General features: G+C 44.2%; 1 protein-coding gene and 1 pseudogene across 6 annotated transcripts in view; one reads left to right on the forward strand and one right to left on the reverse strand.

Moving 5' to 3' along the window:
• Positions 1-1,944, forward strand: part of LOC308530078 (tumor susceptibility gene 101 protein-like) — an 82,270-nt pseudogene extending 80,326 nt beyond the window's left edge. The window contains exons 2-3 of the transcript in view: positions 810-1,277; positions 1,437-1,944. The product of the transcript in view is annotated as a tumor susceptibility gene 101 protein-like (transcript). The remainder of the gene's footprint in view (positions 1-809; positions 1,278-1,436) is intronic.
• MITF (melanocyte inducing transcription factor) overlaps positions 1-25,476 on the reverse strand; it is a gene marked incomplete at its 5' end in the record, with an annotated part of 240,918 nt that overhangs the window by 193,182 nt on the left and 22,260 nt on the right. The gene's annotated exons all lie outside the window — the stretch shown is intronic.

Here is a 25,476-nt window from a genome sequence, read left to right on the forward strand (position 1 = left end):
CCCTCTAAAACTATTGTTTAGATTTCTACTCCTTCAGGAGTAGCCACCGGAGTCACTGGGGATATTCCTGCTCTCTAGGTCTTTATCAGGAGTTAAAGAGAAGCCTCGTTTGCTAACTCAGCTTCTCAACAAAGGGATTCCTCTAACAGGGGAGGGGGAGGGAACTCACCTGTCAGATAGTCTCAGCTAAAAACTTCATCTCTTTAAAAATCCATTAGAACCTTTGGTTGTGACTGTTTCATATACTTAGAGAATTCAAAATCCTGGCCACTAAACACTGAGGAAGTCATTACTACCTAGAATCCCAGAAGATCCTCAAAATCACTTTTCTGAATCCCAGAAAATCCTCAAAATCACTTTTCAAAGAATTCTGATTCCCTTTTCTCACCCCAAAAAGCAGCCTCCCTTGAGAAATATCTGCACTCAAGTCTGGGATGTATAGAAAGGAGAGTCATAAGTTGCTGAAAAGCACTGAGAACAACACCCACTGGCACAGAAACCCAGGGCTCATCCTCAGAAAGAACAAACAGCATGTTGTTCAAAATGGAACTGCTAGTATCTTCCCGAGATCTGCTACAGAGAATAGTGGGTAGTGAACACACACACACACACACACACACACACACGCACACATGCACGCACACAGGCACACACATGCACACAGGCGGCAGGGGCCTGGCTACTTGGCGTGCAGTGTGCAGTGTGCAGTGTGCAGTGGGGAAGGGGTGGGGAAGGGCAGCTCCAGAGCGGCTGACCCTCTGCCTGCGGGATGGAGTCTCTGGTGGCTGTCATGGCGTGTCTGAGAGCAGCTCAAGAAAACGGTGTCCAAGTACAAATACAGAGACCTAACTGGCGTGAAACTATCAATGTGATTACGTTATACAAAGATCTCCAACCTGTATTGGATTCATATGCTTTTAATGATGGCAGTTCCCAGGAAATAATGAATCTCACTGGAACAGTTCTTGTGCTTTATAGAGGAAATACATATAATATTCCAATATGCCTGCGGCTGCTGGACACATACCCATATAACCCCCCTAACTGTTTTGTTAAGCCTACTAGTTCAATGACTATTAAAACGGGAAAGCATGTTGATGCAAATGGGAAGATATATCTTTCTTATCTACACGAATGGAAACATCTCAGTCAGACTTGTTAGGGCTTATTCAGGTCATGATTGTGGTGTTTGGAGATGAACCTCCAGTCTGCTCCTGACCTACAATTTTAACGTCTTATCCATCATACCAGGCAACAGGGCCACGGAATACTTCCTACATGCAAGGCCTGCCCAGTGGAATCTCTCCATGCCCCTCCTGATACCCTTCCAATCCCAGTGGTTATCCAGGCTGTGCTCACCCACCTGGTGGTCCTTATCCTGCCACAACAAGCTCTCAGTACCCTTCCCAGCCTCCTGTGACCATTGTTGGTCCCAGTGGGGATGGCACAATCAGTGAGGACACCATCTGAGCTTCTCTCATTTCAACAGCCAGTGACAACCTGAGATGGCAGATGAAGGAGGAAATGGACCGCGCTTAGGCAGAGCTCAATGCCTTGAAACGAACAGAGGAAGACCTGAAAAAAGGTCACCAGAATCTAGAAGAGATGGATACCCATTCAGATCAAGAAGTAGCTAAAGTTGATTTAAAAAAAAACCAAAACCATAGAACTTTTGAGAAAGAAGGATGAAGAATTCAGCTCTACTTTGAAAAAAAAAAAATGGAAAAACAATCTGAAAACGATATTGATGAAGTTATCATTCCAACAGCCCCACTATATAAACAGATCCTAAATCTGTATGCAGAGAAGAATGCTGTTGAAGGCACTATCTTTTACCTGGAAGAAGCCTTAAGGTGGGGAGTAATAGACCTGGAGGTCTTGTCCCGTAGACAGTTCCAGCTGAGGGTACTAATGCAAAAAGTAAAGAGACTGTGGCATCAGTGACCTCGACTGACTTCTCCAATACCAGCTGGAGATTGAGCTTTTCTTAAAACATTCTTTTCTTCTCATTCTTTCTCTGATCAGTAGGCGCCCAGATAAGTTATTGCAGTTTATCATTCAAGTGGAAAATATTTTGAATCAATAATATATTTTTTGTTTTCTTTTGGTAAAGACTGGCTTTTATTAATGCACTTTGTATCCTCTGTAAACTTTTTGTGCTGAATGTTGGGACTAACTATGCTAAATAAAATTTGTTGCATAAAACACACACACACACACACACACACACACACACTTCTTCCCCAATGGCTTCTTTCATATAGACCACACAATAAAAGATAGAATTGTGATATTGCTAAAATTAACAAAGTCCTTCACAAACAATTTAAAAAAATAAGCCATTGGAATAGCCCTTAAAATCATTTTCTTTACTACATTTGAGGGAAGGAAACAGTAGGAGAGACAGGCAAGAGGAACATGAACCAAATAAGAGAAAACTGCATTGAACCTTCAACCTTGTGTTGACACACCTCAGACAATGGTGAGGCAAAGAACCACAGCAAAGCTGGGCAGCATTTCCTGGAGCCCTCAAGTCAGTAGGGCTGGCATCCAGGACCCGGGAATTCATATCTTTAATGTGCTCCCAGATGACTTTGCTCCCCAAAATACTGCTATCAGACACAGGAAAAATACAATAAAGTATTCCATAGCCCCTAGGCAAATACTTCAATTAGAATAGGGAGAGATCCTCAGCCAATATTTGTGGTACTAAAAGCAACAATACCTGAGCTGGTATTTTAACAAAGGCCATACACACACATACACAGATACATGTTCAACTAAGTATACTTACTGAAATAAAGTATCATAGTGAAAAAAAAAGTGCGATCCATTTCCTCCTTCATCCGCCATCTCAGGCTGTCACTGACTGTTGAGATGAGAGAAGCTCAGATGGTGTCCTCACTGATTGTGCCTTATCTTTCTTTTCTACTTGCTCAATATGAACTATTAGTCAAGAATAAATAGGATTTTTAGAAAGATGGCTCTATCGTATTGTTTGCAATTTAATACTGTACAGATGGGCAAGTGAGATAAAACTCATTCAAACAAAATGTAATTTCTGGTATCTGAACTTCCCCATAATCTGTCAGAGGATACCAGGCTCTGCTTCCCAGCCAACACTGTGTCACACCTGGAAAGGAACCTATCTCTTCACATGCCTGAATTCAATTGAACTATCACTCTGATAGACAAAGAGAATACAGTTGCTATCTGGCAGAGAAGGAACAAAGTAAAAAGGTGTTTACCGAGGGAATCGGTTGCGGTCTCACCACAGAGCACATTATACTGAGCACAGCGATAAATGAGCTGAGCATACTTTTCCTGATCACTAGTAGGAAATTCTCTGGTGATGTGAGGGCTCTATTCTCATGTGTTGAGGAAATGAGTTAATTTCTATGTTCTCCTAAGGATCTGGAAACACACAACTCAAATATATAAGCCCACTCACCATTTACATTTGTAATTTCAATTACTTCAGATTGAGTATTCCTAGATTTACTGAAGTAAAAATCCTTCCATAAAACCTATAGAAGGACAGGTGGTTACTTTGAAAAGGGTTAAGAATCCTGCAAAAAAATAAATGTAGGTGGATAATGTTTCATCAGGGAATGACCTAGAAAAAAGAAAAGACTCTTGATGAAACAGACTTTGAATGGTAAACCATCATATACAGTATTCCTCTAAAAATATGTGGCAGCCTTGCCAGTGTGGTTCAGTGGCTGAGTGTTGACCAATGCACCAAGAGGTCATGGGTTGAATTCCCAATCAGGGCACATACCCACGTTGTGGGCTCAATCCCCAGTAGGGGGCATGCTGGAAACAGCCAATTGATATTGCTGTCTCTCTCTCTCTCTCTCTCTCTCTCTCTCTCTCTCTCTCTCTCTCTCTCCCTCCCTCCCTCCCTCCCTTCCTCCCTCTCTCTAAAAGACATATTTTTTAAAAAATATGGGGTACACCCTATGTAATGTTGCTTGGGTTTGGAAATGAGACAGAACTGAGTTCAAATCACAGCCTGCCACTTAATTAGCTGTGTGACCGTGGGCAAGTCACATAACCACATTTAATCTCAGTGTTCTCATCTGCTAAATGAAAGAATAACAGTGACTAATGGACTTGTTGTGAAGATAAAATTAGATAATGCATGCAGAGTTCTAAGTACATAATAGGCATTCAATAAATGTTAGCTATTATTACTCTATCATAAGGATCAGGCATGTAGGTCTGAGAGTAATTTCGCCTTGAAATCCACTGATTGACAAGCATATTAAAAATTTTTAAGAGCCATGATGCTACAATCAGGAGCCCAAACAAGTAATTCAACGTGGCTCATGTATTACAAAAAGTCACCTCCACAAACACATCTCTAAAATATTAAAGCAGACAGAGCTTCTTATACCACAGGGGCTTCTGTGCACAGCCACTCAGCTGTGAGCTCTACAATGCCAGGGACTGCCATTCACAGATATGATCCGAACATGCCTTGTTATGGGTTGAATTATGTGTCCACAAAATTCATATGTTGAAATCCCACCCCCCAATACCTCAGAATGTGTTGCAGATGATTTAAGATGAAGTCATATTGGAAGAGAGTGAGCCACCCATGCAATTTGACTGGTGTCTTTATAAAATGGGAAAATTTGGGCGCACACACACACATACACACAAGGAGAAGCCATGTAAGTACATCGAGTTGAGTTAGCACAGGCCAAGGAACTAGCAGGAGACAGGAGAAAGGCCCAGCCCTGCTCCCTCCTTGGCGCTTTCAGAGGCATCAAGGCCCTCCTGACATCTCAATCTTGGACTTCCAGCCTCCAGAACTATGAGACCATACATTTCTGTTGCTTAAACCACTCAGTCCATGGTACTTTGGTACAGCAGCCTGAGCTGACTAATGCACTCCCTGAAATTGTGCAACTTTGCAGCCCTGTCTAGAGTCCACCAAGCACTTTCCAGAAATGTTGACCCCAGATTCTTAGCTTAATGAACTATGTTCCAGTCTGCTCCAAATGAACCTAGAGCCCATCAATTAGACAAACAATGTATTCTGTATGCTTCCGAAACGGGGCTGAGGGGAAAGGAGAAAAGCACATTCAGTAGACAGCCTATCAAATCCTCAATGGCATACATATGCTGTACCTTCCGAGACAGTGCTATTGGGACTCAGGAGGGCTACAAGGCAGGAAGCTCAGCCTAGGCTGCCAGGGCCAGCTGCTCGGCCAAAAGGAATAGTGCTGCTTCGAAGTGGAGTGCTTTTCTAACATAAAGCTTCCATCTTTTCTGACTTGTCTACACAGTGCTTCTAAAAAAATTTGGGTATCAAAACCAAATGAAAATTTTATTAGAGCCAATGGTCCTCTACTGGAAAATTACATTTCACTCCAATATTTGCACATATTTTCAAGGGTCTAAGCAAGGTGGGCTTGAGAGGTAAATGACCTTACAGATCATGGAGCCTGGGGATTGGTTTAATGCTTTCCTGTCAATATCTTAAAATTCTTCATTTTTAAACATTTTCATTTTGTACAGGGTCCTACATATTTTACAGGCAGGTCCTCCGTCTTAGGAGCACAGGTGCCATGCTAATGGACATTTCAGCTACACCTATCGTGGGTCAGTAAAGAATTGGAATTCTTAGGCAACATTTTATTTGAGGGCCCCTTTTCTAAAGGCATACATGATTAAGGACCCAATATTAATTAACATCTGGTCACACATTTGAAAAACACACATTCACCAAACCAGAAAAGAACTGACTTATATAGTATTATTTTTTTAATGACTGAAAACTAAATAATTATAAATGAGTTGTTTCCAAAGGAAGCCATTGTATTAAAAAAGAAACATTCCCCAGAATCATCGTTACCATAAAACATAGTATTATGCACTTCTCCAAAAACTTTCGAGTAACATGGCTGGCATCAGGAGAACGTGCCCTCTTCCGACTTCCTAGACAGACAACATCACCACTTGCTGGAGATCCTGCTTCAGCTGCAGGCAGTCTCCAAAGATGGCCGTCCTCAAACGCGCGCCCCTCCCACAGTGAGCCTGGGCTGCCTCCACCAGCAGAAGGTGCAGGGTGACGCTCTGGCAATCCTGGACTGGCCGTAAGGAGGCTGGTTGTTCTCATGTGTCCCCTCTTGGAACATTCACTCTGGGAGCTCGCAGCCACCATGTAAGAAATCCCATTACCCTAGTGAATGGAGAGACCACATGGAGAGGCCACAAGAGCCCTCCAACTGTATGAAGGAAGAGAAATTTCCATTGTCTCAGGCCAAGATGGACCTTTATAGTTCTCCAGCCCTAGCCATCATCTGCCTATAACTATTTCCCAGGTGAGCCCCGTCAACCCTCAGAACTGTGAGAAATAATAAAATGGTGGTCATTTTAAGCCACTAAATTCAGGGTGATTTGTTACACAACAGTGAATAACTTAAGCTCTAAACATTCTGTCACAACAGCTAAGGCTAATCTGTGAGGTGAATCTGGCCCATAGATGCATGCTAATTGGTATGCATCTTCTTTTTTTTTTTTTCAAATTGTATTAGGTAACATTTAAAAATTGGGAGATCTCACATAAAAATCTAGATTTCTGGCTTCTGAAAATCTGGACCTACATTATCACATGGTAAAAACCAGCAATAGCAGAAAAGTATTTACCTCCTCCAAGGGTGTAGTCTTGTCCTGTCTTGTCCAGTCTAAGATAGTTTCTATCTGTGCCCCAACCTCTGCTCCGCCACACTGCCCAGTCTCTGTAAGATCATCTTTAACCTCTGCAGTGCTTAGCAGAGTGTACAGCACACGACTGGTCCTAAATCCCTACTTGCTGAGCAACTGCACACCGCATCAACTGCTCTTATCACCCTGACATGATTGCCAAATCCTGTTGTTTCTATTTGCATATCCTCTCCTTTCCAATCCCATCATCACTCTTCATGCCCTCTCTTCAATAATTCCAAGAGCCTCCCAAAGGTCTCCTGGCCTCCATGCTGTGCCTCCAATCCATTCTCTCATCCCTACTAAGATCACCTACTCACAACACGAATTTAGGCAAATCGTGGATGCTCCTCAAGTCTTCAGGTGGGTTCCTGTTGTAATATTGTGGCAGGTGTTACCCTGAGGAAACGGCACGTGCTCAGGATCTCTAGGTACTTCTTTTTTACAGATTTCAGAGAGGAAGGGAGAGGGGAGAGAGAGAAACATCCTATATAATAAAGAGCTAATTGCAAATGGTCATCACACTCTCACGCCGTCACGCCGTAACAGCTCAGACACTCAACACTGGGGAGAGGGGAATGGGGACCAGCCAGGCACAAATGTGCCTGCGGGAGAGGGATGGGGACCAGCCAGCCTGCGGCCCGAGAGAGGGACAAGCCACCCGCCCCACAGTCCTGGGAGCCAGCACCTGCGCCTGTGGCCCAGGAAAGGGACAAGCCCCCCCGCTCTGCAGTCCAGGTGCCTGCCGCTATGGCCCAGGCGAAGCCACCCACCCACGGTGCCCTGCGACTGCAGCCGGCCCAGGTGAAGCTGGCCCAGGTCCTGAGTGCCTGCGGCCAGCCAGAGGGAGGGAAGCCTGGGTCCCGGGTGCCTGCGACTGGCTGGAGGAGGGAATCCTGGGTCCTGGGTGCGGGACGAGGCAGAGGCGGTTAGGGGCAATCAGGTCAGCAGGGGAGCAGGTAGGGGCAATCAGGCAGGTATGCAGAGGTGGTTAGGGGCGATCAGGCAGGCAGGCAGGCAAGCGGTTAAGAGCCAGCAGGTCCCGGATTGTGAGAGGCAGTCGGACATCCCCCAAGGGGTCCCAGATTGAAGAGCATGCAGAGCGGGCCAAGTGCCCCCCACCCCGCACAAATTTTGTGCACCGGGCCTCTAGTCAATGATAAAAGAGAATCATTTATTGGCTACCTCCTACATGTCCCACACTGGGGATCAAGCTCGCAACCCAAGCATGTGTCCTGACCAGGAATCGAACCATGACCTCCTGGTTCATAGGTCGATACTCAACCACTAGGCCACAATGGCCAGGCAGTACTATTTCTTATAACCGTGTGTGAACTACAATTATCTCAAATAAAATGTTTAACATTTAAAATCTATGGAAACTTTATACATATTCTTTGACCAATAAATTCCACTTGTATCAAAATTAAATTTCTATGAATTTTTAAAATGTCTTGGTTGCTCCCCAGCACCTAGAGAACAAAGTCCAAACCCACTCAGCCAGACTTTCAAGGCTCTCCTCATTTTGTCCTTTACTGAAAACAATTCCTAATCCCTGAACCCCTCAAACACACACTGTGTGCATTTGCTCAGCCTGGGGCCGTTGTCCATCATCCTGTAAACCTTCTTCATTATCCAACATGGTGTTCAAACCCACCTTCCACAAAGCCTTCTTAAAGCCTCCTAACAGAAAGTAATCTCTATGCAACATCCCGCCAGATTTTACTTGTACCTCAGAGAGCCCTGCCACCAGGTTTCAGAGATCATTTGTATATGCATGCGGTAGGGACTACATACCTATCTCCTCTCTCTCCTCCCAATTCCATAGAATAAGCCAGTTCAGAGGGTATTCCCAAGATTATGTGGCAGAGTGCTAGGCTTCAGATGCCACTTACACAGCCTCTGCCCCTTCTACTCCTCAGGGACTGGACATTATTTATCTTCATAACCACTGTCAGGTAACACAGCCACTAACAGAATTCTGCATCTATTAGTTGGTGAGTCTGCCTTGAATTAAACTGGAGTGGAGGACAAATATTGGCATCCTATGATACCCAAATAACATTACCTTCAGAAAGGGTGAACAGGCATTTCCCCTCTCCAGTTTTAAACAGAGAATAATTATATCTTTTACAGATACAAAAAACCACAGTAAAAGGTGTGGCATTTTCCATCATGTATTCCCTGCTTTCACTTACACATCAGTAAGTGAACACGAGTGGAATTTTCCACATTTGCTCTAAAGCCAGTGGTTCTCAACCTTCTGGCCCTTTAAATACAGTTCCTCATGTTGTGACCCAACCATAAAATTATTTTCGTTGCTCCTTCATAACTGTAACGTTGCTACTGTGATGAATCGTCATGTAAATATCTGATATGCAGGATGGTCCTAGGCGACCCCTGTGAAAGGGTCGTTCGACCGCCCAAGGGGTCGCGACCCACAGGCTGAGGGTCGCGCAAACCGAAAGAGGTCCACTGACAGTTTCAGGCTAAGGAAGATTTGGAATAAATTTGAGAAAAATATATTTTGTAGGTTGAGAATTTTTATCAAATAGGGAAATGTGCTTAGTCCATTTTAAGGACAATTCAATATTATATATATTTGAAGATAACTAACAAAAATATAGGCAAACTTTAAATGCATTTCATAACTTATATTAATGTGAAATTATAGTTTGGGGCTGACTGCAGAGTTGAAAGAAAATGCGCCCACTGAAATTTCTCACCATGTGATTAAACTCCTTTATTCCTCAAGCTCTCCACACCCCTTTACCCCTTACCAGAACCTGGTGAAGCAAACTGGACAACTCTTTGCATATAGAAGTCCCATTTCCTCCATTTCCTATTCACAGAACCATCACTTGATCAGGGCAGCAATGTGCCCAGTGAGGAGTTGCCATTTAATCCAGTTCTGACCAATAAGATGCAAGGAGACATCCACAGAGGGTTCCTGGGAAAGCCTGTGTTTTCCCACTACAGATTTCACCCCTTTTTTCTTTACCCTCTTCTTAAAGCAGATATGACAACTGAAGAACAGCAGCCATCTTGCAACCATGGGTAAAAACCATGAGGAAAACACCAAGGCAAGTCAGTGTGAGGATCCTTCTGACATCACGGAGCCACTAGAGCAGCGGTTCTCAACCTGTGGGTCGCGACCCCTTTGGGGGTCCAACGACCCTTTCACAGGGGTCGCCTAAGACCATCGGAAAACACATATATAATTATATATTGTTTTTGAGATTAATCACTATGCTTTAGTTATGTTCAATTTGTAACAATGAAATTGGGGGTCACCACAACATGAGGAACTGTATTAAAGGGTCGTGGCATTAGGAAGGTTGAGAACCACTGCACTAGAAGAATGGTCGTGATCATGGACCTCTGACTTCTTGTACGAGATTAAATGGATCCCTATTTGTTCAGGCAACTGTTAATTGGCTATTGACTTTCATGCATGAAAATGTAAACCTGACTGAAACAAACTCTGCCCCAGAATAGTGCCAACCCTAAAGCTCTCCCAGTGACACTGTTCCACCTTGCACCCCCCACAGGAGGCGGCGCTAATATCCACTCCATCCAGCCTGAGTCTCTCTCCTCAGAGCTCCACCTCTGTAAGACCTCTGTTCTACCACACAGGCCCCTTCCTTCTCCCCTCACTCTGTCACCACTTAAGTCTAAATATTCACCCAGCCTGTGCTTCTTCATCCCTTGCATCTCCCCATTCCACGCCATCCTCTCGTCTGCACTGTTCCTCATTGGTCTTGGCACAGTGATCTTTCAGAAACACAAATAGGATCCTATGGCTCCTACTTAAAACTCTTCCATACCTCCCTCTTGACCTTTGAATAAAGCCCATCTTCCTAGTCATGGCTTAAAAGGTCCTCCATTCTATGACCCCGATGACACTAACCTCAGATTCACTTTCTCTCCAGGTTCTAGCCTTCATAGCATTCCATACTCTCAGCAGATATCGGCACCTATCCCAGAAGTTTCCCTGTGCCTATAGAAGTTGTACCCTACACATGAGGAGGCACTAACATCCACTCTACCCAGCCTGTGTCTCCTCTAACTTTTCTCATCTCTCCAGAACATACATCTAGGAATTTCATCAGCACTTCCATGTGGTAACTTGAGAGTATCTGACAACCTAGGCCTGGTACAAATATCTGCACTTCTCTGCACATCTAACTGCTCAGTGCAAGTTCCCACCTTCCTTGAAAACATAGGGCACTACCGTGTCAAGTGCTAGTCAGAGCCCTGCATTTCTCACAGCCCTAAATTCTAATTTATTTATCTGCTTCCTTATTCCCTACCTTCTAAAAAAAAAAAAAAAAAAAAAAAAAAAAAAAAAAAAAAAAAAAAAAAAAGAAAGCTGAACTTAAGGATATATTGTGAAACAGCACAAAGGTTTAAATACGGATACTGCAGACACAGTGACCCAAATGACTAATGTGGAAAATGTTACCAACAGAACAAGTGCTTATCCATTCATTTCCCATGATGCGTGGGTATGATTCATGGTTTTCAGTCATAAATGAGATATAACATTAGAAGTTTAAGAAATGTCAAAATTTTATGAACACAATCCCAGTGAAGATATGAAACAGATACAAACTTGATTTAAACATGGTTTATGCGATGGCTTTTTATCTTTCTATTTTGGAAATTTTAGTTCCTGGTGTTTCCTATGAGTCATATTCCATGAATATAAGGCTGTCCACCTAACACTAACCCCAATTAACTTCTATCTTCCGTGACCTATGAAATTATAAATGCATGATAAGACTTTTACTGAATATTGTCAATTTTCTGAAATAGCTCCATTTATACAAAAATACCCAAAGAAAGAATAAACCTCAACATTATTTTCCACATACTAGTCATGTTGATTTCCATAGAGGGTTTGTGTAATCATCTTAGAATATAACTTCTACCTAAGCCAGAGACATATTAACAATAGAATTAAAAATAATGGAAACAATAATAGTGATGGTAATAATAGTTATAAGAAAAGTATTCACTGCCGAAACTGGTTGGGCTCAGTGGATAGAGCGTCGGCCTGCGGACTGAAAGGTCCCAGGTTCGATTCCGGTCAAGGGCATGTACCTTGGTTGCGGGCACATCCCCAGTAGGAGATGTGCAGGAGGCAGCTGATCGATGTTTCTCTCTCATCGATGTTTCTAACTCTCTATCTCTCTCCCTTCCTCTCTGTAAAAAAAAATCAATAAAATATATTTTAAAAAAAGAAAAGTATTCACTGTAGCTATGACTTCTGAGTACTTCCATGTTCCAGGCCCTATGTTAAAAATAAGCACTTTACATATGCATTATTTCATTGATTTCTCATAAAATTTGGCACTACCACTAGAATCATCCCCATATTACAAAGAGAAGAAACTGAGGCTCAAAGAAGTCAGCAACTTATTCATAATTGTACATCTGGCACATGGTGGAACCTGACTTCTCTGCCCATCGGATGGCTCAGTGCAAGTTCCCACCGTCTTCTGCAGATGTGGGGGTCTCAGTCACAACTGCAAACAGTTACATAGCACTTGTCATGGACAGGAGCTGGCAAATGCTCAGTCTTCATAATAACCCTATAGAGCAGGTATTACTATATCCTTATTTTATATAAATGAAAGGGTCAGGTCAGGATGGCCCAGCCAATAAGCTGATGATCCAGGATTCAAACCCAGGCAGGCCCCTGGAGTCTCTGCCCTTCACTACCACTTACCCACTGTTCCATGCCAAGTAATAATAATATATCTAGGGCATGCAGAATATGCTGGACGTTGTGACTCTTTCCATATATTAGTCCATGAAATCCTTGCAATAAGTCTGAGGTAGGTGGTTTTGCTCCTCTTTACAGATGGGGTTCTGGGGCTCTGAGAAGTTAATTCTGTTTTCCAGGGTCATACAGGCAAGTAGTACCACACTAGCAAATACAAGCAGCAGTCTTGGGTTTCATTCCCACCTCCCCACTTCTTGTCCTGAGGCATGAGCGACTGGGAAACAGTGCGCATCAGATTTTCCACATCTTTAAAACTGCTCGGTTTGTGTAGTTTAGGGTGTGACTACTCATAGATACCTCTGAGCGAATCTTCTGGGAGCCAGTGCAACCACAGTGCATCCTGCAGAACAATGCATGCTTTCTCTATGAATTAAACACCCAATCAGCTTGGGAAAAGCCTATCTTTGTGATATGTTTAATGTTTAACACGTGGAATAGTTTAATTTTAGAAATAAACAGAGCCCACTGTTGTTTTCTTTTACCCAGTAGGAAACTCTGCTCTTTCTTTCTTCTGAAGCAAGTGTCACTCCATTTTCTCTTCCTACCCACTTCAAAGTTCCATTAGATAAGCCAAAACAAATCCTCCCAAAAGCATTATGAATCCTAGTAAGAAAAAATAATAGTTCTCTAGTAATTTTTAATAAATAGAATGGAAATGGATCTAAATAGAATTAAAGCTCATTTCTGGAAAAAAATTAAGGAACAAAAATGGAACTATAGCAAAATAAGTTGATAAATCACAGCCCAACCTGTCAAGACCATGCCAGTTAAGGAACGCTGATTTGTGTATGTCACTGAGTTCTGGTTTTTGTAGTCAATTTTAATAAAATTCCACAAGGCCACAGAATTATGTGGCAGACAAAAATCATATCTTCAGCCAAAACCGGTTTGGCTCAGTGGATAGAGCGTTGGCCTGGGGACTGAAAGGTCCTAGGTTCGATTCCGGTCAAGGGCATGTACCTGGGTTGCGGGCATATCCCCAGTAGGAGATGTGCAGGAGGCAGCTGATCGATGTTTCTCTCTCATCGATGTTTCTGACTCTCTATCTCTCTCCCTTCCTCTCTGTAAAAAATCAATAAAATATATTTTTAAAAAAAAATCATATCTTCAGCATCTCCAATAATATACAATAACAGTTGTTACCCTTAGCCAGGATGGGCACAGACATTTAATATGAATAGACAAGAGAAAAGGCAGTCTGCCTTTTAATCATTTAGTCTTTCATTTATGGACCCATAAATCCACAAATATTCATACAGTGCCTCTCTGTGTCAGATCCCGGACCTGACACAATAGTGAAAGACATAGCTGTGCTTGCCGGCCTCCTGGAGTTGGGAAACAGACAATGACCACATGGGTAAATGTAGGATAATTTTGTAAGAAATTAAGTCGCACGAAGGAAAAGATCAGGAAACTGTAAAAGGATAGCATGGCAAACTAACTCAGAAGAGGAAGGGGGCAAGGAAAAAGGTCAGGAAGCAACTTTAAATGAGAGTGAAGACGGATAGAAAGTAGACAGAGAATGACAGGAAAGTGTTTAAGATGGTGGGAAGGATGTGTGTAATGCCTGAGGAAGAAAAGAATTAAAAGGAGGCAGTGTGACATTAGAACCAACAGCTGTTGGCTGTTTCCAGCTTAGGTGCTAACAGCTGACCTCATCCTTGTGAGAGTCATGGCACTTGTAACCCTGGTAACTCCTTGGCAGCAGGGTCTCAACTGCCCCAATGTACGCCAGGAAGGGCCGAGGGGCTGAAGGTTAGGTCAGGGCTAACCTCCGATCTCCTGGGAAGTTGTTTCCAGAATCCTCAATCTGGAAACATACAACATTCTAGGCTTCCCAAGAGGAAGCCAGTTAGAGAACATGAAGAACAGATTCGGTTAGTGGGTAAAATGACTGGGGCTCCACTTGACAGAGTTCACACTAGAGCAGTGGTTCTCAACCTTGGCTGCACATTAGAATCACCTGGGAGTCTTTTTAAAATCCTGATTTCTGGGCCTCGTCCTCCGGAAATTCTGTTTCTTTGTTATGGGGTGGGGCCACAACATTAGTAACAAAGAAACAGAATTTCCGGAGGATGAGGCCCAGAAATCAGGATTTTAAAAAGATTCCCAGGTGATTCTAATGTGCAGCCAAGGTTGAGAAACACTGCACTAGAGGCTTAAAGATAAGGTGATGTGAGGGCACTACTCCACTGGGAAAAGAAATGAACTGACCAGCTGTGAGTCCATTTGGGGGGCCAGCCAATGAGGGGCACTAAACCATCACAGGAAGTGGAAGAAATATGCTGATGGAAGAGAAAGGGTTGAGATGACCAAAGAACATTCTTGAGTAATAAAAGATGGTCCCTAAACTGCCTTTTAAAGAGGGCTAATTGCAGGACTTCGATGTGCTAAACATTGTGATGCAAGTACGGGGCAGAACTAAATTCCTCAAGGCTATAGAAGAGAGGCTGTGGGCTTCTGGTGCCTCCTACCTGCATGGCACTGGGTGGTGGAAGGATATCTGTATATATAAAACCCCAATATGCAAATAGACCAAACAGTGGAACTGAACAACCGAACAACCAGTTGCTATCGTGTTTGCTGACCACCACAGAGTGTGTGTGGAACATGGCTGGCGTCAGCAGCAAAAGGGAGAGCATGGAACATGGCAGGCATCCGTCACAGCAGGATGGTGGAGCAGGTGAGTGTGGGCACCAGACCAAGGCAGGGTGACAGTCGCTGTCATTGGAAGAGCCTCTGGTGGTTACTGAAAATTCTTTGCTCCCGCACACTGCGGTCCCACCCGGCGCTCGCATCTGCTGCCGGCGCTGGAGCTGCCGCTCACACCTGCTGCTGGCACCAGCCCCGCTTGCTCCCACAGCCGGCACCAGAGCCACTGTTCACACCCACGGCTGTCGCCTACCCCAATTGCCCCGCACTGTCAGCGGATGCAAGCAGGGCCAGCACCGCCAGCGCATGGGAGCGGCAGTGGCAGGAACGGGGCTGCTGGCAGACAGAGGACCAGGGGCCACAGCGGGAGGGGCCAGGAAGGAGCCTAGAGGATGGGCTGAGACCCGCCCCTGTACCCATTGCAGCCTCGTGGCCCAAAGTCCCTTTCAAGGTGCACGAATTTGTGCACTGGACCCCTAGTCTATAATAATCTATAGTAATAAAAGCATAACATGCTAATTAGAGTGGACAGCCAAACAACCTTCCAGACGAAGCCAGAGCTGTGAGGGCCAGGGAAGCTGCCATGGCTACAAGGGCCGAGCCCCTTGCACAAATCTTGTTCATCGGGCCTCTAGTTTAAAGAATAAGTGTGAAGGTGCACCTGAACATTAGTCTGCCAGGACTCCCCACAGGCCTCAGCCCTATTTCCTGCTATTAAGACTACGTTGAGCCCAACTATCATGGCTCAGTGGTTGAACATTGACCTATGAACCAGGAAGTCATGGTTCAATTCCCAGTTAGGGCACATGCCCAGGTTGCAGGCTCGAACCCAGTGGTGGGTGTGCAGGAGGCAGCCAATCAATGATTCTCTCTCATCCTTGATGTTTCTATCTCTCTCTCTCCTTCTCTATTCCTCTTTGAAATCAATAAAAATATTTTAAACCAGGCTGCTTTGAAGGGGTACTCTCCTAACCAGGTCTGTCACCCCTAACCAGGTCTGTCTCCATCTACTCAACTCCTTGAGTACAGAAGCTGGGTCTTGTTTATCACTCTATCCTAATTGATAGCTCACCATAACACTCAATAAATTTGCTCTATTTTCTATAGCAGAAAAATATTAAGGCTATATAATAACACAATCTGTACTTACCCACACCAATTAGTCTGTGAACAACCCTTACTGTCAGTACATAAAATTACTTCACAGTTTGCAAGGTTTTCAATGTGAGATCTTTACAGAAATTAAATAAAGTGCAGTAAGATAATTCATACATCTGAGATCCAGCTCTGCATGCTCAAAAAGAAGCGGTCTGCCTCAGATATGAAATACTCAAACACACTGGGGTGGGGAGGGATCAAAGAATCTGCAGACAGGCAGTATCAAATTCTGGACAGTCAATAAAAATGGTCTAGTCCACTAGCTTTGTTTCATAAGAAGGAAATATTAAGTGGAGAATGCTGAGCTACTTTTTGCCCCATCAAGTGACAAATCCATGGCCAATGATCTCTAAGTTCTCAGACCACTGTTTTCCCCACCACACTGGGCTGTCACCTGAATTACTCAGGTCACCTTACTCCTCCAGCTGGAAATCTACAATGGCTCCCCATTTTTAATGAATAAACAGCAAAGTCTTGCCCTAGCTGGGTGGCTCAGTTGGTTGGAGTGTTGTCCCATACACCAAAGGGTTGCGGGTTTGATCACCAGTGGGGTGCATATGGGGGAGGGGGAACAACTGCTTGATGTTCTTCTCTCTCTCACCCTTTTGCCCTCCCTCTCTCCCTTCCTTTCTCTGAAAATCAATAAAAACATATCTTCAGGAGAGGATTAAAAAAAAAAAAGGCAAAGTCTTTACAGAGCCCTATGGGTCTACCTCATTCCTATCTATTTTTCTTAATATATATTTTTATTGATTTCAGAGATGAAGGGAAAGGGAGAGAGAGAGAGAGAGAGAGATAGAAACATCAATGATGAGAGAGAATCATTGTTCAGTTGCTTCTTGCATGCCCCCTTCTGGGGATTGAGCCGGCAACTGAGCATGTGCCCTTGACCAGAAATTGAACCCAGGACCCTTCAGTCCACAGGCTGACGCTCTATCCACTGAGCCAAACCAGCTAGGGCCATTCCTATCTATTTTGTCCCTGACCTCATCTCCTGCCATTCCACTACCTTTCCTTTTGCTCAACCTGCCCCAGCCATGTGGACATCCATCTCCTGCTGAATGGGGCATCCTTCCATCAAGAGCCTGCGTACTTACCCTTTCCTCTGCCTGATGAGCCTCCACTCCCACCCCACCCCACCCCCAGAAATACGGCACAACACCCTTTGTCACCTCCTTCGGATATCTCCTCAAGTGCCATGTTCTCAGTGAGACCTTCCTTATCACCCAACTTTAAATTACCACTCACCCCAAACCCATCCATGCTTTATCTTCTCTCTAGCACTTATAACCATTTAACATATTATATATTAACTAATTTATGTATGCATTTCCCCTTCCCCACCCATAAACTCCATGAGTACAAAGATTTCAATAGCATGGTTCACTGCTGTATTCCTTGTACCACATAGTCAATATTAGTTGAGTAACTGGTTATATGAATTAGTGGATGGAGTTTAAAAGTGGCCCAAATCCAGAGAATGCAGGAGCCATGAAGTGTCTGATAGTGTCGGGCAGTCCCTGGGAAGCAGCTGTGGCCTGCGTGTCATCTACCATCACTATGCACCCACTCTGCACTGGCATTCACGGATACCCTGTGTGAAAGTCAGTAAACTAAGGAATGAAGTGACATAAATATTTGTCAACACAATCCCCTTTGAGGCAGTGTGACTCGGGGTTGAAAAGCGACCTAGAAAGCCAATAATTTATCAGAAACAAGATGCTCTTACATGCACAGATGCAGAAGTCACTTCCGAATGACTTCCCTGTGCCCTTCAGCTAGAGCAGAGGAGATGGCTTGCTTAGATTGGGCATCCCAAAAAAGAACCCAGATTTCAAAAACTCTGGCATGAACCAACATTTGCTATTAAGCTTAAATAGCTGGCATCATTCTAAATCTAAAACCACCAGGCTTCAATTATAACTAATGACAGATGCATAAAGGAAGATATTAAGAGTGGCCAAAAACAAGGCAGTAGGAACCAAGGGTCGATATTAAAACTACATAATATTTGGCCCAGCCATCAAGGGAAAAAAAACAAAAACATCCAGACAGACTCAAACTAACATAAACAGTCTGTGCTCATTCACGTTGAAAAGCCCAGTAATGTTCGCATGCATGCTGTATCTCATCCGATACCTGAAACAGCGAACACGGCCACAAAGAACTACTTGTCCAAACTTGAAAAACACAGGCTAATTCTGATTTACAAAAACGAAGTGCCGAGGATCACTAAATGCCTTACTAATTCCAGTCTAATTCAGAGCTGTAGAGCCCAGCACACAGGAACTTAGAATCAAAATCTTCTACTCCCAGCCTTATTAGTCCCTCTCAGGCACTGGGCATGCTACCCAAACCAAAGTTTTTCATGATGTGCCTTACTATCTCCTTGCCAACATGAACACTGTCTCATTTTAATTCAATTGCTGGAAAAGTGATTGATCTCAACAAGTTTTAAATCCTGGGGTCATTTTTAAATGGCATTAATTTCACATGAAATCATTTTTTAAAAAAAGGAAAAAGTACTAGAAAACAACTACTGAAAATGAGTTTAGCATTTAATGAATCTTCCTCTCCAAGATTCCAAATTTCCATAGCTAAATCTGAGATGAGCAGAGTTTTCTGAGGTCTATGATGGCTAAAGCAGGTGTGTGCTGGTGCCCCCTGTAGAAAGTTCCCATGTGCTAATGGCACATTGCTGGGGACTCATCTGGGACCAGTCAAAGCCATAAGGCTATTAACTCTGATCTAGGCCAAGTCCAATAAACAAGTCATCCCCACAGGAAATGAGTTAAGCTGGCCTTCAAAGTCATCTAAGCAAATACCCAAAGAGTGCCTCACAAGAAGCTGCTCATGAAATCCTTCTGCTATTGATTTTGCCCAACTTAAATCAGAAATCACTGGAAATGTTCATGTCAGAAAAAAAATTAAATGGAGTGACTTAGTTTGTTTGAAGTGACCAACTAAAAGAGTCTCTCAGCACTGCCATAGTCTCTCTGGCCACCACCTACATAGCAACAATAGGTGCACGATAAATATTTAAGAAACTAACATGGACTGAATCCAGCTCCACCTACACTACATAAAATCAAGTTTCTGATCTGGAAATTCTATACCATAAACAGTCACACATGAGAGAAGAGGTCACGGCCAGTTACCATGCTATATATATTATTCTCGTGTCTGAATAACATACTCATTTCCAAATGTGGCCACCTCCAGGCTTTTGTTAATGTTAAGACTACACCAAAAACATTTCATTTCTCAGTTGTAATGAGTCTCATCTTTGAAGACTTCTCTCAAATATGACCCTCCAGAAAGCTGTTCCTACTTGTTCTTCAGATTTCATCGCTTCCTACATTCAACCATCTGGGCCAGGGGTCCTCAAACTACGGCCCACGGGCCACATGCGGGCCCACCGAAAACATTTATCTGGCCCGCCGAGTGTTTTTGCCGCCGCTGTGTGCATAGGAATTTGTTCATAGTTTTTTTTAAACTATAGTCTGGCTCTCCAACGGTCTGAGGGACAGTGAACTGGCCCCCTGTTTAAAAAGTCTGAGGACCCCTGATCTGGGCCCTGGCTTTACTTGCCTTAGACCACTAATGGCGAACCTTTTGAGCTCGGCGTGTCAGCATTTTGAAAAACCCTAACTTAACTCTGGTGCCATGTCACATAGAGAAGTTTTTTGATATTTGCAACCATAGTAAAACAAAGACTTATATTTTTGATATTTATTTTATATATTTAAATGCCATTTAACAAAGAAAAATCAACCAAAAAAATGAGTTCGCGTGTCACCTCTGACACGCGTGTCATAGGTTCGCCATCACTGCCTTAGACCCTAACAGTATTTATTCTGTCTTTTGTCATCGTTGTTTCTTGCCTTACTGCTCCATTGAACATTAAGGTTTTTGAGGGAGAGAACCATAGGTTAAAAGTCCTCTCTCCTGCTCGCAGGTTGTTGTATCCCCAGCAGATATTCAGTAAAAATGGGTTGAACTGAGAGGATCTCAGTCTTTGATTTAATTCTCTCAAAATCTCCAACTGGTCTAACAGCTTAAGGACCAAACCCACTTAAAAATTAACTTAAATTGTACATACAGCGACATCACTCTAAATTATTAACCTACCCACTCTATGTGTTTATTTTCCTACTTGGAAAATCAGGCCAGCCATAAGAACAACCTTCCCTATACAGGTGACTCTAAGAGTGATGAGGTAATTTCCTTCAAAGATGATGAGGTTTTCAGGATTCTCTGGAATGCATACCTATGCATTAATGTGTCATTATTAATAGGTCCCTCCAGGTAGAAGCAACACTAGAACATTTCAGAATTTTCAAGCAACTGCACACTATATACTCAGGTGTCAACATAATCTCAATTTGATGGTCCTATTGCTTACAAAGGTATAAAGAATTTAGGAGACAGATTTACTAAAGATACTAGGAAATATTTCAGCAAATTTGTGTGACTATTTCTATACCCATGTTCCAAGGGCATTATTCACTGTGTTTGTATAAGCATCCATACATATATCTGATTAAAGAAATGGATGAGAGGATCAAGGGTAAGTTTTACCCCCATACTAGGGTTTCCAGATTTATCAAATAAAAATACAAGATGCCCAGTTAAATTTTAATTGAGATTAGCAAAAATAATATTTTATTATGCATACCTCATGAAATTTGGACCACAATTATACTAAGAAAGTATTCTTTATGTGAAATTCAAATTTAACTGGACACTCCGTATTTTATCTGGCAACCCTACTCCAAACCCAGAAAGTATATTATGAAACCTTCAATTAAAAAAAAAAAAAAAAAAAAAAAACAGAGAAAAGCATATAGCAGTAAATTTATCTTGTGAAGCCTTAATCTTCAGAAAGAATACAGCACCTCACCACATGGGGCACAGAACACATCAGAAAGCTCAGGAAACAGTGGCAGGGAGCCAGCGGAGTCAGGTGCTGTGTGCCAGATACTATTCCAAACCCTTGACGTGCATTATCTCCTTTAAGTCTTACCACATCCATATGGGCTAGGAATTAGTAATATTACTATTATAATGACTACTATACAGCTAAGGAAAGCAAGAAACAAAGAGAACAGGTTTCCCAGTGTGATGAAGAAGAGCAGAGTCAATCCCAGGCAGGTTTAACAAAAGGACTTACATGCGTCCTTTTTACAGGTAAACAAACAGAATCCCAGTATCTGCTCCAAACTCAAACAGCAGCTAATCAGTGTGGCAGGGATCAAAACCCAGGACAGCCTGACTCCAGAGCTTCAGCCCTACAATAAGGATCTGTCCGAGTCATGCAAAATGTGCACGTCCCAGCTGAACCAGCTGTGGTTACCATAGTAATGAGTGAGACAGTATTATCTTCAGAGAACGGTGCTAGAACTTAGAATGGCTTCCTACGAGTCTTTATCAGATCCATCCAGCTGAATTTTGATTCCTTATGACCAAAAGGTTTTCCTGGGTTGGATGGAGAATGTAAAGACTTGCATTTAGGAGAAGAATTTGTTGTTACTGCCCTTTCTATACCAAAACATCTCTTTAAAATAAGCCAGTTATCCAACGTCCACCAGTCTTACTGCCTTGAGGCAAATTCTTGCTCCTGCCCAGGAATCCTAAACACTGGAAATAACCTGGAACACAGACATGAAGGCCAATTTGAAGTAGCCACCAAAGTCAGCTTCAAGATCCAATCATGTGTGGAAGGACCACAAAAGCCAAAATGTTTCCTCTTGGATCTGAAATTAAAAGCCAGTATTATTCCACATAAAATAACAGAGTTCAGAAAATATTGGAAATTCACAGAACTTTTACCGGGAGCAGATTTTCCTATGTGAGGCCTCATATCCCTTATTCTGGTGCCCGTTACGTCTGGAATGAAGACAGATGTCTTTAATCTGTGTACAGAGTGTACATGTGCAATACAATACATATACAGCACAGTGCTTGCCTAACTTTACCCTCAAAACCTACTTTAGGGAGCAGAGAGCCCATCGGTCAGAGCGTAAATCAGCTGCGGCAAAGCGTGGGGCGTGGACATTGAGAATTTTGCTCATGTAACTTATAAGGAATACACAATAATCTATCATAGTCTGTTTATCTGGCTGTGTCTCCCATTAGCATATGGTCTTCCCAGGTATGTGGTACAGAATAGGCACCAAATATATTTTGAATGAATGAATAAGCCCTCACCACTGCCACTGGTAAGCAGTGTATAGCCTTTTGCCCTCATTGCTCTTGTAATCTGTGGCCAAGGTTTGTATCCTCTTGCACTCACAGCCTCTCTTTGGGGATGAATAGTGCACGTGTACCCTTATTTCTGACAAGGACTGTTAAGCTAGAACCATCCTAACTGGCCTCTGTGACACTAGACCCTGCCACCCTCCAACCCCTTCTTCATTTGGCACCGAGTGCTGTTCCTCCACATCAGGCCATCCGTACTCCCCAGTGCTCCATCCATGCTCTCCAGTGCTCAGGCCACACTCCCCGGGGCTCCATCCACACTGTCCTGGGGGAGCAGCACGGCCCCATCCACACTGTCCTGGGGGAGCAGCACGGCCCCTCCACACTGTCCTGGGGGAGCAGCACGGCCCCATCCACACTGTCCTGGGGGAGCAGCACGGCCCCATCCACACTGTCCTGGGGGAGCAGCACGGCCCCTCCACACTGTCCTGGGGGAGCAGCACGGCCCGTCCACACTGTCCTGGGGGAGCAGCACGGCCCGTCCACACTGTCCTGGGGGAGCAGCACGGCCCATCCACACTGCTCTGGGGGAGCATCACGGCCCTTCCACACTGTCCTGGGGGAGCAGCACGGCCCCGTCTACACTGTCCTGGGGGAGCAGCACGGCCCCATCCACACTGTCCTGGGGGAGCAGCACGGCCCGTCCACACTGCCCTGGGGGAGCAGCACGGCCCCTCCACACTGTCCTGGGGGAGCAGCACGGCCCCATCCACACTGTCCTGGGGGAGCAGCACAGCCCCATCCACACTGTCCTGGGGGAGCAGCACGGCCCCATCCACACTGTCCTGGGGGAGCAGCACGGCCCCTCCACACTGTCCTGGGGGAGCAGCACGGCCCCATCCACACTGTCCTGGGGGAGCAGCACGGCCCGTCCACACTGTCCTGGGGGAGCAGCACGGCCCCGTCCACGCTGTCCTGGGGAAGCAGCACGGTCCGTCCACACTGTCCTGGGGGAGCAGCACGGCCCCTCCACACTGTCCTGGGGGAGCAGCACGGCCCCGTCTACACTGTCCTGGGGGAGCAGCACGGCCCCTCCACACTGTCCTGGGGGAGCAGCACGGCCCCGTCTACACTGTCCTGGGGGAGCAGCACAGCCCGTCCACATTGTCCTGGGGGAGCAGCACGGCCCGTCCACACTGTCCTGGGGGAGCAGCACGGCCCCTCCACACTGTCCTGGGGGAGTAGCATGGCCCCGTCTACACTGTCCTGGAGGAGCAGCACGGCCCCATCCCCACTGCCCTGAGGGAGCAGCACGGCCCGTCCACGCTGTCCTGGGGGAGCAGCACGGCCCGTCCACACTGTCCTGGGGGAGCAGCACGGCCCCGTCTACACTGTCCTGGGGGAGCAGCACGGCCCCATCCACACTGTCCTGGGGGAGCAGCACAGCACCACCTCACTCCTCTGGCCTAGCCTGATCCTTCACTGTACATAAAGGAGACCGAGTCTTGATACATGGTTAGCTCTGGTCCCAGCTGGGCCTGGAACCAAGCCTCCCAAAACATCCACTGAATAACTATTAGGTCCTGCATATTGTCATTGGCTGGACTAAAATGGTAAATAAAAGCATTCATGGTCATCAACCTAGTAGGGTTTACAGCTTATTCAATACTTAACTCATAATGCCCACCTCCCTTCTGCTCTTACATTTAGTGACATTTCATAGATGAATATAAAAATTCATTTTTTAAAAATATTTCATCCCAAACAATTCAACCAATTCATAACTATTCTTTCTTTCCCTGCTTTATTCTGTTCATTCAAACTTATAGAAACTCACATTTAACCCAAAACTCCATGGCAATATTTGAAATATTTTTCAGATAGCTGCACTATTCCCAAATCTCAATTCAAAGAACTCGTCAGAACGTGCAACGAAGCAGCGGCCAGGTGTGTGAGGTCCTGCAGGGCACCTGCTCTCGAGACTGAACCCCCATAACTGTGCTCAGGAACTCCCTCCAGTGCTACGAGTTCTTACAGTACAGACATTCTATTTTATGCCTAGGCCAAATCTTACCACTAAAAGGTAAACTAAATATACTCTGTCATGAAAGACAGTGAGAAGAACCAGTCACCACCTTACACCAAATAGTGTAGTGCATGTGATCTGGGGCTGCTCTTCTGTTTAATCTCTTTTTCTCCTTAAAACTTAGCAACATTAATTAGTGGGAAAATTAACCAGGAAAAGGGACTGCTCTGAAATCTTAATTTAGGGCAAAAGAAAGTTTTTTCAAAGAAAGTAATTGGCCCCAAGTGGAAATACTTATGTATCTATAATTTTCACTAAAGAGTTTACATTTTGACTCTGGAGTAAATATGTGATTTTTCAAATTCATGGTTTGCAAAATCCCAAGGCACCAAGTAACACTTATTTCCATAAAATAAAAAGACACATTATTGTCTTATTCTAAACAGGATACCAGAAAACAAAACTAACACTGTGAACAAACAAATCTTAGCTAAAACTCATTGAAATAATCCAAATGGTTTCCATTCCAGGGAAAACAGTAAGTCAGCAGTTTGCATTCAGCTGCCTTTTCCAAATACACAAAATAAGCAAAAACGCCACCAGAGGAAAGTGCAAACGCTGAACCCTTTCTATTTCTGTTTCTACAGGACTGCAATTCGATCACTGCCACCCGTGCATGCCCAGCCACCACTTATGCTCACTTCCAGGTGGCCTCAGGGCCCGCCCAGAAGCCCAGAGAACTCCCAGGAAAGATGAAGGCGCCATCACTCAAACCACAAAGAGAACAACAAGAAAGCCTGGGCTCCAGACTCCAACTGCTAGAGCAAGACTGGAAAGCCAAGAAAATAAATGTCCCCGGGTGTCAGGCAATCATAACTGTCATAAAGAGCACTCAGACACTAAACAAGAAGACAATGGGAACAGAGCAAGG

The sequence above is a fragment of the Myotis nattereri genome (assembly GCF_964212035.1).
Source record: "Myotis nattereri genome assembly, chromosome: 14".
In the NCBI taxonomy this organism is placed as follows: domain Eukaryota; kingdom Metazoa; phylum Chordata; class Mammalia; order Chiroptera; family Vespertilionidae; genus Myotis; species Myotis nattereri.